General features: G+C 29.3%; 1 pseudogene; it reads left to right on the top strand.

Moving 5' to 3' along the window:
- LOC144546337 (pentatricopeptide repeat-containing protein At3g42630-like) lies at positions 1 to 8907 on the top strand (annotated as a pseudogene).
- The last annotated feature ends 9109 nt before the right edge of the window (positions 8908 to 18016 follow it).

Here is an 18016-nt window from a genome sequence, read left to right on the forward strand (position 1 = left end):
ATGTCTTCTGTCTCTTTGCCGAAGCACAGTCTCTATGTGATAAAATCCTATACAGCTCCTTCTTTGCCCCCACTAGTAACACTAAATTTCTCAAAGTGTTTATTCTCTTTCAGTTTCTTGCTTCAGCAAGGCTGGTTTCTTGAAGTTAATGGAGGAGACTCTTTACGGAATGACATCAAAGGGTCTACTAAAGAAAGATTCCTTTACAGGAAATATTTTTGTAACATACAATAGTTGTCACGATTCGATTTCTGACATGGAATATGTGTATCAGAGGCTTAAAATATCTCCAATTTTGATTTAGAAAGATACCATCCGTGCTATGGCTCCTAAGTATATAAGCGAGAGGAAATATTTAAATTAGGAGAATTTGTGAATGATGGGGCTTTAGGCCGATTAAATGTGGGTAATCTTCTCTGGAACCTTCTTTTACTATCATATGATGTTAAGTTTAAAATGAAGACTCTACAGAAAGAGTTTCTGAACATGTTGGATAACGGGTTCAGACTCGGTTTAAACACATTCAATATAAGTGCTCTTCCCTTCTAAAAAATGTGCATGTTTTGAGATTTGTATCTGAGTTTAAACCACATGAAAAATGGGCGTGTGGACCCGACCTAGTGATGTATTGTTTCTTTGTGTCACAATTAACTACAAGAAGAGAAGTGAGAAAAAAAAATCACATATGCGAGATAATTAACAAAGCACCTATACAAATTTCACAGTAAGATAATTAAATTTAACAGAGTACCAATTACAATCTTCATTCTAATAATACAAAATTCATTATAATTTTTATATAAAATGTGTAATAATCTTGGTATATTTTTAGGGTCAAACACTAAGGTTCTTGTTTGCTCTCATTATTGACTAATAAATAATTATACAATTAATAATTAAATTAATCACATTTAAAGAAATCGATCAAAATAGACTTTCAATTCCCACGGCAACGCTTGGCCCTCACTTGACTAGTTTTTATAAACCGTTCAAAAAAATGTTTCTGTCACACCATTTTCATAGTAAAATAAAGCAAAATTAATATACAATATTCTGAATTCAATCCTACTATACATATGTAATTAAATTTTCTTATCAACAGATTCATAATGAAAGTATGATTGGTCTAGGTTACATTAGTAATTCTTTTAGAAAGTGGGTTTTATTTTTTATTTTTCTGTTAAAGTAAACGTCCGTAGGCAATTTTTTGGTCAAATTATAAAGATCTGGTTTTGGAAGAGCACTTGTCAGGAATTGGCCAAGCACTGGTCCTCTTTTGATGATTTGGTATCGACATATAATAATTATTATTAGTATTTTGATTTTCTCTAACATCTCATTTATAATTGTGTTTTGAATTTTTTTTTCTAATTTAGTCAAATATTTTCTACTTATTTATATAGTTTTGATTGATGTGATGCATATGTTATCCATGAATGTCACACATTTCATCCAAAAAATCATGCAAAACTTATCCCGAGATATTTGAAGTCTTCAATACATAAAAAAAAAATATCTGAATTGACTTTGGCTCAAGTACTCATGATTAATATATTGATTAAGTTGTTTTTTATTCGATACTTAATTACATTATCAAAAATAATAATGTCTTTTAAATTAATAATATTATTTTCTAAAACATTGAATTAATATTTATGTTGAATTCAGTTGAAATTTAGATTTAATATAATAAAAGAATTAATATCTTATAATGAGGAAGAATAATAATTAATAAAATTAACCATAAGAAAAGATGCATTCCAAGTAGGAGTGAGTAAATTGCTCATAACTCATGAGCCGCTCATAACTCGCTCATTAAATGCTCACTTAAACTCGCTCATTTATCAACTCGCTTAAACTCGCTCATTAACAACTCGCTCATTTATTAAATGAGCATGTCTCAACTCGCTCATTTAGGATTTACCAAATAAATTTTTGCCACATCAGCATTGCCTCATTAAATCCTGTGTAATATTCATAATTTCTACCATGATAGCTGTTGGATTTTTATTAGTGCTATTGTTAATTTTTGTTGGATTATTCTATTTTTGTAATATGTTGATTGCTGTCTATTGATGCTACTGTGAAAGTATTACACTTTGTGGGATGATACTATTAATTTTTGTTATATTATATTGTTGTTTGTAGGACGATAGCTGTAAAAGTATCACTGTTGAAGTATTGATGATACTGTTGATTTTTGTTGAATTTTTATTATATTTTATTTAAATGAATTATGATAATTTATTAAATTTTAGTACTCATAACTCGTGAGCCGCTCATAACTCGCTCATTAAAAACTCACTCATTTCCAACTCGCTCATTTATCAACTCGCTTAAACTCGCTAATTTACCAACTCGCTCATTTACTAAATGAGCGAGTATGAGCATACCCTAACTCGCTCATGCTTGCTCATTAATCACCCCTAATTCCAAGACAACAATTTTCATTATAGCAGCATCTAATGTGGGGACATCGTACCTTTTGGGCCCCACCTATTTTCTGGGCCACTGTAAGTTGGGCCCGGCCGAAGCATTACATCTTTGAAAGGTAGTACTTGGTATAGAGGATCCAGCCTCCTCTCCAAAAGGTCAGAGTACATGAGTTCGTATCCTCTGAGATATCTCAAACTTTGCGTCTAACGGTTTGGATTGACTATTCGGACTTTAAAAATGGAGAAAAATGATTTGAAAAATAGAGTGCATTTGGGTACACAAAAATTTGAGAGCATTTGAACCCTCTCATAATTTAATTTCTATAGAAAGGAGAATGGGTACATCATAAATTGAGTTATGTATTGTGATTAAATTAAGCTTTCACGAGTCATGTCGACGTATTGTGATCAAAATCGTAAAAAATAATCATGACACGTGCGAATAACGTGTCATAACTGATCATGTTAATGGGTCATTAATTGTACTGGTTTATGCCAACTCGACAGAATATTTCGGTTTAGATCTGACTGTCCGATCAAAATCCGCACCAATATTAAAAGGACAACATGCATCCCTCTCACTCTCAGACAGGATTCTGATCGGACGGTCCTGATCTAAACACAAATATTATGTTACCTCAGAGATGCTGATTCCCCCACCTCTTTTCAACTGGATCGGTTTTGAAATTTAAGTCTTCCTTTTCAGTTAGAAGTTACAACTTTTCATTTCTCCATGCAGAGTTGCAGACGATAACATATGTTACATATCACTTTCTGGTAATTGCTATTGCTGCTTTTCACCCAATTCACTGAGTAGGAGCACATATTCAATCTCACATTGAATTCCACTTCCAAATCTAAGCTCACATTGAATTCCCAGTTAATTGCTAACTCCAACTTCCATTGCTCCTCTTTCTTTTCTGTTTTCAATCTATCACAATTCAGACAATATATTGATACCGATTAGAGTATGTATGATAGCCTATGTTCATGCTATTCAATTGAAAAAATAGGTTTTTACAATGTATTACTACCATCACCATCATTGCAATTTGTTACAATTTTGGAATGAATTGAAAGAAAAATATGTCATTGATTGTATTGATTATCATTACATTACTTACCAGAGTTTATATAGGCAAAAAGATTGTATATTTATGTTATTGATATTGTAATCTTGGAGGGACTAAATGGTAACTTTCCTATGATACTGCTAAATGTCTCCAGCAACACACTTATTGTAATTTTGAAAAACTTATAACTCACATATAATTTCTCCTGCATTTTTGGTAGCGTCGCCTTTATGGAGAATTGAACCGGCAATGTCTCGTCTCTTTTGCTTCACTATGCAAATAACGGTCTCTTTGCCGAAGCACAGTCTCTCTTTGCCCCCATTAGTAATAGTAATATAGATCTCAATCTCGTCTCAACTCTCAAGCTTGATTGAATGCTACGCTCAGATGGGCTGTTTCTTGCTTCGGCAAGGCCGGTTTGATGGAGTTAATGGAGGACACTCTTTACAAAATAACATGAAAGGGTCTGAAAATCGATTCCTTTACAGGAAATTTTTTTGTAAAATACTACAGTTCTCACGTTTCGATTTCTGGCATGGAATATGTTTACCAGAGGCTTAAGAAATCCTGAATTTCGATTGAGAAAGATACTATCCATGCTATGGCTTCTAAGTATATAAGCGACAGGAAATATTTTAAATTAGGAGAATTTGTAAAGGATGTTGGTCTCGGCCAATTAAATGTCAGCAATTTGCTATGGAACCTTCTTTTACTGTCATATGTTGTAAAAATGTGCATGTTTTGGGATTTGCATTTGAGTTTAAACCACAAGAAAAATTAGCGTGTGGGACCCGACCTAGTGATGTATGGTTGCTTTGTTGATGTTACTTGGAGAGAAGGCTTGCAAGAAATCTTCCTTTTGCATTAGAGAAGATGGGTACGGATTGTGTACCAGTGGTACGTACCGACCCGTTAGTGTTTGAAGCGTTTGGTAAAGGCGATTTTCATGCAAGTTCTGAGATTCTTTTGGAGTCTGTTAAGAATAAGATATGGTCGTATGCTGAACTCATGCGGGTATATTTTTACTGATACAGGTTCATGTCTTTGGATAATGAAGTTATGTTATTTGTATTTCTTTCTTTTATGAGGGGGTAGTATGTAATTTGAACTTTCTTTTCTGATGGTTTTTTTTTTTTTTTTTTCGACCTATCTTTCCTTCAATCTAACATTATTCCTTTTTTAATTATAATGGTTTTTTGGAGCTAAATCAATTGTTCTTACAATAAAGACTGATTTTAGTATAACTAAGATGCAACTTGAGTAGATAAGAATAAGTCATAAATCAATTCAAATAACAGCGAAAAGAAAATATATTCTGGCAAAAATGAGAGGAAGACATAGGCAATAAATCGCTTCAGATAAGAACATTTCCATAGTCAAGTGTATTCTAAGCTCACAGCCAATTTAATTTAGGCCAATGCCCAAAATAAGAAGAGAAAATGTAAAGGTAAATAAAATCAAGAAACAGAACCCACTAAGCCCAATCTCACCTTCTCTTTCGGTGGGCCCACGTGTCAGAAATTGATTTAGACAGCGCAATGCAGAAAGCAAAATAATCGATTATTTCGTGGTCTACTATTTCAGAAAAAACGATCAAGTTGTTTCATTGACACTGAAATAAATTAATTTTAATAGGAGAAATCAAGTTATAATATTTTTTTAGTTACAACAAGTTACTACAATCGGTTTTTACATTTTTAAAATCCAAATCGTCAATTCCAAACCGTTAGATGTGATCTCTACAATAAAATGTGCTTGGAGACCAAATTTTACATTTTTTGGATTTTTTTTTTTTTACTATTTATTTAGATGGGTACAATAACTAGTCAAATTCAGACTATTGAATTTTGTACCTATCTTAATAAATAGTAAAAAAATTTCAAAAAAATATAAAATTTGATCTGAAAGCACATTTTATTGTGAACATCATATTGGACAGTTTGGATCGAAGATTTGGACTTCGAAAATGTAGAAAATTGTTGTGATAATTTGTTGTAACTTGATCCCTCATCTTTTAATAGAAAAGCATGACGGGTACATTATAAATTGAGTTATGTATTGTGATCAAATGTTTAAATAGCGTTTATCGCGTCATAGCGTATTGGCTGAAAAAACAACACTATTCCCAAATAGCGTCACTATAGGACGCTATAGCGTCGATAGCTTTTATGGTCCGAAAACGCTATAACGGCGCTATTTAGAATTAAATTAAGTTGTTAGGAGTTGTGCCATATTGTAATCATGGCACGTGTGAATGGATGTATTGTGAATTTGTGACTGATCATATTAGTCATATTTAGTTATATTTGAATGTATAGCTCACATATATTATCATTCACACTTAAAATATGAAGAACATAAGTGATAAATATTTTCAATCAAAAAAATTTTAGGTGTGATCTCGTGAGATTTATTGTGGGGCCATTAATTATACTGGTTTATACCAATTGTTACAAAATGGAAACAATTGTTAAGTACGATTTCATAACAATTTTATGCTTATTAATAAAAGAAACATATATTAAAGACAAAAAAATTATTAAATATTGAACAATTATGCATATAAATTAATAACAATGGATTTTAATATACTATAATTTTTAATTTTTTTTATTTTATGAAATAATAACTAGATAAATAAGAAAAAATAAAAAAAAATGACACCAACAAATACACTACTTATTTAAATTAAGGCATGGCCTTAATTTTTTCTCAAACAAATACACTACTTCATTTTTTTCATTGTTTAAGTTTAACTACATGAGTGCATGACCGACCTATAATAGAAAATATGTAGAGCATGATCCAACTTAATTTTTTGGTTTTTAAATACAATTATGTCAATACTCATGAAAAATATTTTCATAATAATTTCTAATGCTATTTTTATAAATTGTTTAAAAAAAAAATTTGGTCACAATATTTTAATAGCAAAATAAAGCAAAATCAATGTACAATCTGCATGCAATACTACTGTATATATGTAATTATACTTTCTTATAAACAGATGCATTCTTAAAATATAATTGGTTGTATGATAATTTAGTAATTCTTTTAGAACTTTTAAGTTTTTTAGAAAGTGGGTGTTATTTATTATTTTTTGTTCAAATCATTATATATAATTATAAATATTATTATTTTGATTTTCTCTAACATCCCATATACTATAATGTTTTGGCAATTTTATTTTTTTCACATTTATTCAGTTACTTTCTACTTATTTATATATTCTTATATTATTCATATGTTATCCATGAATGTCACACATTTCATCCAAGAAATCATGGAAAACTTATCACGAGATATTTGAAAGTATTCATTACATAAAAATATCTGAATTGACTTTGGCTCAAGTACTCATGATTAATAGTTGGTACACATGATTCCACCGTCTTTCTATCAATTATAGCTTGATTAAGTTGTTTATTATTCGATACTTAATTACATTATCAAAAATAATAATCAATCATTTAAATTAATAACATTATTTTCTAAAACATTAAATTAATATTTATGTTGAATTCAGTTGAAATTTAGAATTAATATCTTATAATGAGGAAGAATAACAATTGATAAAATTAACCATTAGAAAAGATGCATTGTAAAAGGCAACAATAATTTTCATTAGAGCCGCATCTAATGGGGTGCGTATCCTCTGAGATATCTCAACTTTTGCGTGACCGACGTGTCCGGTGTCTATTCAGGGGTGATGTAGAGGGTCAGTATTATGTGTGCTTTGAGATTCGTGTATAACGTATTTAAACAGTTGAGATTTTCCATAATGTCACGCAAAGTTTGAGATATCTCAGAGGATACGAATTCCATCTAATGAGGGCACATCGTACCCTTTTGGGCCCAACCTATTTTTTAGGTCACTATAAGTTGGGCCCTTGTGAAGCATTATATTTATATTTATATTGTCAAGATACAATCTTTTGAGTTAATAAATCTTAACTGTCTGATTTTAAACAGAGTCAATCCGACCTATGCTTATGATATATGGGCTCTTTAATATTAGTGTGGAACTAGTCTGCACGAATCTTAAAATAGATCGGATGGTCATGATTCATTAACTTAAAATATTCCCTTTAGAGTTAATGCAGAGGATACGAATTCATATCTTTGGAAGGTAGTACTTGCCATAGAGGATCCAGCCTCCTCTTCATAAGGCCTGGATTAAAACAGAGAGTCCGCAAACCCAAATCACATATCCACAGTCCTAACCTCGCCTCTAAGAACAGAGAATATTTTTGTTTAAGAACAGAGAATATTTTTGTTGTAGTTTAGCTAGGGATGTAAACAGTTATTATTAGATATCAAACTGAATATTTATCCGTTATAATTTTTCAGATACAGATATAAATCGGATACGGATCAAATCGGAAAATATCTGATCTGTTTATACCCCTATGAGTAAAATATCGTAGACGATTCTCCTAACTTTACGGTTTGAAATTCAGGCTAGTATAGGGGCAGTATTATTGGGCTTTGAGATTCGTGCCAAGTTAGAAATGATGGTACGGATTCACTAATTAGAAAAGATTCTCTCTTGAGATCTAGATAATGGAGATCGAGGACGTGTATTCGAAGATGTGACAATATATAGTCGATTTAGATAGCGCAATGCAGAAAGCAAAATAATCGATTATTTCGCAAACAACGATCAAGTTGTTTCATTCAAACTCAAAAAAAAATTCAATATGGGTACATTATGAATTGAACATGGATCTTTCTTCTTTGTATAAGCAACAAATTAATTAAGTTTGGGTTCATCGAATAAGTTAAGGCTACAAAAAATGTTTCATCATCAATGGTAGCCTAGCCTCTATCAGTATTTCAACAAAAAAAATTATTATAATAATAATATTTTATCATAATAATATATTAAAGGCCAGCTCTTATTAAAAAGTAACACAAATAATAATGGTTGATGATGTTAGTCACATCTGATGCACTTGTGCCTGGTAAAACTGTGTAGACAAATCTTATCAATTTATCATTTTTTATTCTATTATTTAAAATAAATAAAAAATTGTCTCCTTGCATGAAACACTTAAATTATTAAATATATTGCACCATTAATTATTTTTGTGTAAGTTGTTTAATTCGTGGCAAGAAAGACTTAGAGTGCGCAGTTGGTAAAATACCGAAAGAACAGCTGCTATATGTGTACAATATCAAAATAGTAAAACGTGACTATCTGTAAGGATATACTGACAGAAAGATGTTTTTTTTTCTATTAGTGACGGAATCTGTGAGAGTATACCGATAGTATATATCTCTCGTGGATATTGTCTCATTCTTGTATGTTCTTGAGAGATACAATGCAGGTTTTGATGGATATCAATCCATACGAGCCGCTTCAAACACAACTGCATGATGATCAGGTTTACAAGTGATGCAGATAGAATAACATGAAGCTAGATGGAATACAAGAATAAAATACTGAGTGAAAGAGAGCTGATAAATGACAATTCAGAGACGTGTAGAAATGCAAGGTACCAGGATCTTTCCCTGCTATTTCACAAACAATTAACGATCAAGTTGTTTCTTCATTGACACTGAAATAAATTAATTTCAATAAAAAGCAGGATGGGTACATTATGAATTGAGTTATCTATATATTGTCATTAAATTAAGTTTTCACTAGTTTCCATTTTATGACTGATTATGTTAGTCATATTTAGTTATATTTGAATGTGTAATGCAGGAATATTATCATTCACACTTAAAATATGAAGAACGTAAGTGACAAATATTTTCAATCAAAAACTTTTTAGGTGTGATCTCATGGGATTCATTGTTGAGCCATTAACTCATGTACTGGTTTATACCAATTGTTATAAAATGGAAACAATTGTTAATTAAGTACGATTTCATAACAATTTTCTGCTTATCCCAAAAATAACAAAAGAAACAAATATTAAAGATAAAAAAAATTATTAAATATTGAACAATCATGCATATATATATTAATAACAACTGATTTTAATATACTATTATTTGTAAATTTTTTTATTTTATGAAATAATAGCTAGAGAAAATAAGAAAAAAAAATGACACCAACAAAGACACTACATATTTAAATTAATACATGGGCTTATTTGTTTCTCAAACAAATACACAACTTCATTTTTTCATTGTGTGAATCCAACTACATGAGTGCATGACTGACCTATAATAGAAAGTATGTAGAGAATGACTCAACTTATTTTTTTGATTTTTAATTACAATTACCTCAGCCCTAAATAAAAAAACATTTTCATAATAATTTGTCATGCTATTTTTATAAATCGTTTAAAGAGATGTTTCTGTAACAAAATTTAATAGCAAAATAAAGCAAAATCTATATATAATCTGCATGCATTCCTACTCACATATGTAATTATATTTTTTTATCAACAGATGCATTATTAAAATATAATTGATGTATAATAATTTAGTAATTCTTTTAGAACTTCAAGATTTTTAGAAGGTGATTCTCATTTTTTATTTTTTGTTCAAATTATTATATATAATTATAAATATTATTATTTTGATTTTCTCTAACATCCTATATATTATTGTGTTTTGGCAATTTAAGTTTTTTCACATTTATTTAGGTACATTATACTTATTTATATAGTCTTTATTGATGTAATGCATATGTTATCCATGAATGTCACACATTTCATCCAAAAAATCATGCAAAACTTATCACGAGATAATTACATAAAAATATCTGAATTGACTTTGGCTCAAGTACTCTGTACTCATGATTAATAGCTTGATTAAGTTGTTTAATTATTATTTGATACTTAATTACATTTTCAAAAATAATAATCAGTCTTTTAAAATAAGAACATTATTTTAATAAAACATTAAATTAATATTTATGTTGAATTCAGTTGAAATTTAGAATTAATATCTTATAATGAGGAAGAATAACAATTAATAAAATTAACCATAAAAAAAGATGCATTGTAAAAGGCAACAATTTTCATTATAGCCGCATCTAATGAGGGCACATCGTACCCTTTTGGGCCCAACCTATTTTCTGGGCCACTGTAAGTTGGGCCCTACCGAAGCATTACATATTTGAAAGGTAGTACTTGCCATAGAGGATCCAGTCTCCTCTTCATAAGGCCTTGATTTCAGAGAACCCAAATCACATCCACAGTCCTAACCTCGCCTCTAATTCATATACAATATTTTTTTCAAGAACACAGCGTATTTTTGTTGTGGTTAGGAATATAAACGGTTTAATATGAATAGTTATTTACAGTTAGAGATCAAATTGTATATTTATCCGTTACAATTTTTTTAATACAGATACGGATCGAATAATTTAAGTAATTTTTTAGATTCGAAACTGGACGGAATCGGAAAATAAGCAATCCGTTTACACTTCTATGAGCAACATATGGGATCTATATCCTCTCAAGTACAAACAATTATCTTTACTCTACGGTTTGAGATTCGGGCTAGTACAGAGGACAGTATTATTGGACTTTGAGATTCGTGCCAAGTTAAAAAGAATGTACCGGATCCATTAATTGTAAAAGATTCTCTTTTCAGGTAATGGAGAGGATGTGAATTCCAATATGTGACGATACTCGATTTAATTAGAAAGCAAAATAATTATTTCACAAACAGCGGCAAAGTTGTTTCATTGACACCTGAAATAAATTAATTTAATTGAGACATCTTTCTTCTTTGTACAAGCAACACAATTTTAATTAGCAACGTTTAGCGCAATTTTCTGCTTATGATAATATTTTATCATAATAATTAAAGGCCAGCTCCTATTAATTATTTCTGTTCGAAATGTAGTCATATTAATTATTTGGACATGTACATTTAGTCATATTAAATCATTTTTGTTCGAAATTTAAGTTCATTTAAGGATGAAAAAATGTCGAAAATATTTTCAAACTTATAAAGTTGCAAAATAAAGAAATAATGTTGTAAAATAAATTTAAGTCGAAAAAATTTATTAATTACCTGAAATTTAAATTGTTGTTTGAAATAAACAATGACATGATTAATTGTTGTTTGAAATAAATAATAACATAAATTGTTTGTTATTTTGGTTAGGTTTGATCACGAACCGTGTCTTCGAAGATAATTGTGGTACGCAAATGAGCGCGGCAAGCAACATGTAACTAACACACGTATCGTGTCGGAGCCGTATCGTATCATGTTGAAACATAATAGTTTTAAACGAAATAATTCAGATTCTGATATAATTAAACGCAATAGTTTTAAATTTTAAATATGGACCCTGATAACAATCCCCGTAGGTCTATCCCCGCAAAAAACCCCGCACAAACTGTCAAAAATATCATGGGGGGGACCGCCCAGTCATTAATGCTCCGCAGAAACTGTTAGTATTTAACTTGAAGCATCAAAGTATTTATCTTTAATTCGCAAAGTATTAATCCCTATGCAATGATCTCTATTTAGGAAAGAATAAATCAACCCATGAGTTGTCCCCGCACAAAATTTCCTTTTTTTTTTAATTGTCCCCGCACAACTGGGGACCATTAAATAAGCAATCCCCTCATAAATACTTGCCATTTATCCCCGCACAAATTTTCCTTTTTTTCTGGATTGTCCCCGCAAAACTGGGGACCATTAAATAAACAATCCCCTCACCCAATGATAAATACTTCTCAGACATAATGATAAATACTTTATGGTACATTGATAAATACTATATGTTACATGGATAAATACTTATCAGACATAATTGCAACTTTTAGTACAATATCAATGATAAATACTTCTCAGACATAAGCATAAATATTTTATGATATATGGATAAATATTATATGTTACATGGATAAATATTTCTCAGATATAATTGCAACTTACAGTAAAACATCTGTGACAATGATAAATACTTCCCATATATAATCGTAAATACTTGTCAGAACAACGATAAATACTTTCTTGAACTTTGTTCTTGAACTTGTCAATAAGTAATGTTTAATCAAATCAAAGTATTATCATGTCAGGGACAATGATAAATACTTCTCAGACATAAGGATAAATACTTGTCAGAACAATGATAAATACTTTCTTCAACATCAATAAACATATTAATATTTATTAGCGGTAATTGTTATTAAAGGATAGTATAATTAATGCGTGGATTGTTATTAGAGGACAGTATAATTAATGTGGGGATTGTTAATTAATGCGGGGATTGTTATTAAAGGGCAGTAATTAATGCGGGGATAAATGGAAATTCTTAGAGGAATTAATGCGGGGATAAAAGACAATTAAGGGAGTTAATTTGGAGAGAGAGAGTGCGGAGTTAAATGGGGGGACAAGATTGAGGGGATTGTTATAATTATTCTTTAAATAAATATTGCCATATACCATGACACTCGGATTTTGATATGAGCGTTTTGTTTTAATTTGATCTACAATTATTTCATACTAGGTCTCTGTTTATCGAAATTCACATTTAGTCATATTTGATCTACAAAAAAATATTTTTCAAAATACTATAGACGTGGATATTAGCAATAACTTATGCAAATAATAACAAAAAAGTTTGGGGGAATTTCACGTATATCCCTGAAAACCATCAAAATTACGTATTTCCCCTCTAACTTCAAAAACTCTCAAATTTACCCATTTTATCGTTTTTTATATTCAAACTCATTTTAAATTTATAGAAAACACATTTTACTCTTTATTAAAAGCATAAAAAAATTGTAACTTGTTTAAGAAAAATTTCAGACATAATATACCCATTAAACCCTTTACACTTTGTAAAACATCTATTTTACCCTCAAAAACTGGATACCCATTATAACCTTTTCCATTTATAAAATACTAATTTTTCCCTTGAAAACTAATCGAATATAAGATCGATTTTTTTTTCTTATAAAATTACAATTTTGTATGCTTTTAATAAAGAATAAAATGAGTATTTTATAAATTTAAAATGAGTTTTAATTTAAAAGACAATAAAATGGATAAATTTGTGAGTTCTGGAAGTTTAGAGGGGAAATATGTAATTTTGAAGTTTTTGAGGGATATATATACAGGAAATTCCCACAAAATATTATATTATACCTTAGGCATATCACACATATAACTTGTTAAAAATGACTAGAAAAAAGTGTAAAACATATATAAGACATTCGATTAAAATAGATGGAAGAGAATAAAATAAAAAGACACAATAATTTATAGATTTTTTGAGTGAATACATAATTACTGAGTTGGGCTATTTTAATTTGGGAATTAAATCCTTTGTTTTGATTCGCGTTCAAATTTTTGTTTTTAAAGTCTAAGCAGTTGATCTGAACTATTCAACATAATCTTCATATTAAAATATGTTTAGAGATCAAATTTTATATTTTTTCAGAAACATTTTACTTTATTTTTGGATAGGTAGAAAATTATTGGTTTTCAGAAGATTCTAGACAATGAAAAAACAGTTATTTTCTACCCATCTCAAAAAATAGTACAAAAAAATTGAAAATATAATTTTTTTTCATCTTCAAGCACACGTTAATATGGAGATCATGTTGAATGGTTCAGATCGATTTTTCGAACAATAAAAACTTAAAATTGCATCTAGTGGATTTGTAAAGAGAAAATTATGATTAAATAGTTATGAGAGGTCAATTTTGAAAACTATTTGTATCCTGTTCCTGTTTCACATTCATATCTAGTTTGAGTTCTCTTTCTGCATATTTTTAACATGTATGATGTCAAACTTGTTCTCACATTTTTTTGTGATTTTTTTATTGATTCATTTTCATGCGGGCCATGATATTTGTTTGTCTTAATGATAAATTCAGAGGTGGTAATAGGATCAAGTTTGGTTTTAAGTTGAAATTTTTGTTTCGTACCTCCAATTTGCATATGATTGATGAAAGAACAACACAATTAATAAACATAAAATAAAACTAATAATGTATATATTTTTTTATTTACTACTCTTAATAAAATAAAATTGATGTCTTCCTCTTGATTTCATAAATGTTAAATCTGATTTTTGTGTACCAATTTGGGATCTACCACAATTACTCTCTCCAGTCTGCAATTGTCAGGAAAAAAAAACACGTTTTTCACATGTTTTTGCTGTTGCTGGAGTGAAGTACAGGTGCTATTTAATTTTTCAAAATATATAATAGGAGCACACTTGTACTCTTGGCTTAAAAATAAATTCCAATTATGTTTTTATTTATATACTTTTCACAGAAAATATTATAATAATATACACAAAATGCAAAACAATTATAAATTTATGAGTCATCTTAAAATTTTCTCCAAAATATACTTTTATTTCTATGGTTTTCTCAAAAACATTATGAAAATATTATTAATAATAAAAAAATAATTAAATTTATGACTTATTCTAATACCCTGCTGTAAAATAGACATAATTGTGATGAAATTGGAATAAAACAGTTGTGTAAAAAAAATAAAAAAATTCTGACACGGAAGAATAATTTGAATTGCAAGTAGCAAAAATTGTGCCTTTGTAAAAAAATCCTTTACAATTCAATATTTCATATACAACGGCCAATGGTGCAAGAATAACATGCTTTGTATATATTTATTCAAAGGACCCTGTTTCAAATTTAATTACCGACACAACAAATCTTTCCTTATTGGTCCAAGCCAGGTAGGCGTACCAAACAGCCAATAGTACAAAATACAAGCCTGGTACAAACAGTGTACCGGGCTGTTAGGCGTACCAGCCAATTGATTGCTCTGTTTGTGACTAGTCTTGGATCCAAACCCATGTGACCTCAAGATCGACTGTGGCAGAAGCTGATGCATACATGGTGTAACGAGTCATGCAGGAACACAACCACCAAGTTGTCAATTTTTACAAGTAATTTTTTTTTTAAACTCAACTATCATGAATGAGATGTTAAATGTAACTTAATTATGTGTACTTTAACTTTGCGTATGTTAAAATTTAACGTGTTTCGTTTTAGTTTCGATAGAAACTGAAAAAAAATATAAGACGATAAGTTATACGCACTGTTTGGTTGTAAAGCTTTGGCATCTATCGACACAAATTTATGATTACTTAATGTTGTATGTGTTCATACTTCATAGTGAACGCATGCGACATCTTTAACAATTTTATTTTGATATATAGACTTTAACTTTGCGTATGTGAAATTAAGGCGTTATGTTTATTTTGATGGAAACTTAAAAAGTATAAAACGACAATGTATTAATATTCATTGATTGTAAATTTTTGACGTCTGTTCACACAAATTTATAATTACTTAATGTTGTATGTATCTATAGCAAGCGCATGCATATCGCCATTAACAATTTTATTTTGATATATGAACTTTAACTTTGCGTATGTAAAAAATTAACGTGTATTGTTTTATTTTAATGGAAACTTAAAGGTATAAAACGACAATGCATAACATTGATTGATTGTAAACTTTTGGTGTCTATCGACACAAACTTATGATTGCTTAATTGTTGTACGTGTCTATAGCGAACGCAAGCGTATCGCTTTAACAATTTTATTTTGATATATGAACTTTAACTTTGCGTATGTAAAAAATTAATGTGTATTGTTTTATTTTAATGGAAACTTAAAGGTATAAAACGATAATGTATAACATTGATTGATTGTAAATTTTTGGTGTCTATCGACACAAAATTATGATTGCTTAATTGTTGTATGTGTCTATAGCAAACGCAAGCGTATCGCTTTAACAATTTTATTTTTGATATATGAACTTTAACTTTGCGTATGTAAAATATTAACGCGTGCTGTTTCATTTTGATGGAAACTTAAAGGCATAAAACGACAATGTATTAACATTGATTGATTGTAAATTTTTAACGTATATCAACACAAAGTTATGATAGCTTAATGTTGTATGTGTCTATAGCGAATGTATGCGTATCGCTTTTAACAATTTTATTTTGATATATGGATTTTAACTTTGCGTATGTAATAAATTAACGTGTATTGCTTCATTTTGATGGAAACTTAAAAAGTATAAAACGACAATGTATTAGCATTGATTGATTGTAACTTCTAACGTCTATCAACACAAAATTATGATAGCTTAATGTCGTATGTGTCTTTAGAGAACACATGTGTATCGCCTTTAACAATTTTATTTTGATATATAGACTTTAACTTTGCGTATGTAAAACATTAACGTGTTCAGTTTTATTTTGATAGAAACTTAAAGATATAAAACGATTATGTATTAACATTGATTGATCGTACACATGTATATCGCCTTTAACGGTTTTATTTTGATATACAACCTTTTTTTTATTTTAATTATATGAATCTTTAACAATTAAAATAAAATATAGTGAAGGGGTCATAACAGAGATAAGTATCTTTACAATATCACACTATGATTATGATTATAAGGTAAGTCACACCGAACAACAATTTTCTGTTGATAAAGAATGGTTAATATTAAATTTATGGAACCATGGTTTTTATTTCTTTAATGTTAAAAATAAGGAAAGTTGTTCAATTCAGAACAATAAAATATTTGGGATTTGATTTTCTCTAAATGGCAATTAAGTCATGGTTAGTTGGATTTATTATGTGAGTATATGTATGTTATGATAGAGAGTCTTCTTATAATTTGTCAACTAAAAAATATATGTATATATAAATCAAAATTTTCCTAACCATTATTTTATTATTATTGTTGTTGTAATTTCATTTCATATCCATAACCATCATGATCAACATTAACAAATCATCATTATAGTTAATTTATTATCATCATAAAATTTATTTATTTTGAATGAACTAATAATCTTATGCCATTCCTTTCTTATTGCCTCCTTTGTATAACCAAAAAAATAAAAATAATATATATATATATATATATAGGCTAATATCAAAACGTTTGCACCAACCCCTCCCGTGCAACCAAGTCATTTTCCGATTTTCAAAGTCCAAACGACCGATCCTAACCGTTAGATGTTTAATCCATATTGAAATGTGCTTGGAGACCAAATTTTACATTTTTTGGAATTTTTTTGCTATTTATTAAGATGGTTTGAAATCGCTGTTTTCCAGTGGTGCAGAATTTTAATAAAAACAGCGATTTTCAAACCATCTTAATAAATAGCAAAAAAATTCCAAAAAATATAAAATTTGGTCTCCAAGCACATTTCAATATGGATTAAACATCTAACAGTTCGGATCGGTCGTTTGGACTTTGCAAATCGGAAAATGACTTGGTTGCACGGGAGGGGTTGGTGCAAACGTTTTGATATTAGCCCCTCTCTCTCTCTCTCTCTCTATATATATATATATATATAGAGGAGGGATCGGATGACACCGTGCATTTTCAAAGTCTAAACAGTCGATCCAAACCATTCAACTTGATGGATATATTAAAATGTGCTTGCAGATCAAATTTTATATTTTTCTAAATTTTTTTACTATTTATTAAGATGGGTACAAAAATTCAACGGTTTGTATATAGCGATTTTGTTAAATACTTAATAAATAGTAAACAAATTCCAAAAAATGTA

This window comes from Carex rostrata, chromosome 29 (assembly GCF_964058835.1).
Source record: "Carex rostrata chromosome 29, lpCarRost1.2, whole genome shotgun sequence".
In the NCBI taxonomy this organism is placed as follows: Eukaryota; Viridiplantae; Streptophyta; class Magnoliopsida; order Poales; family Cyperaceae; genus Carex; species Carex rostrata.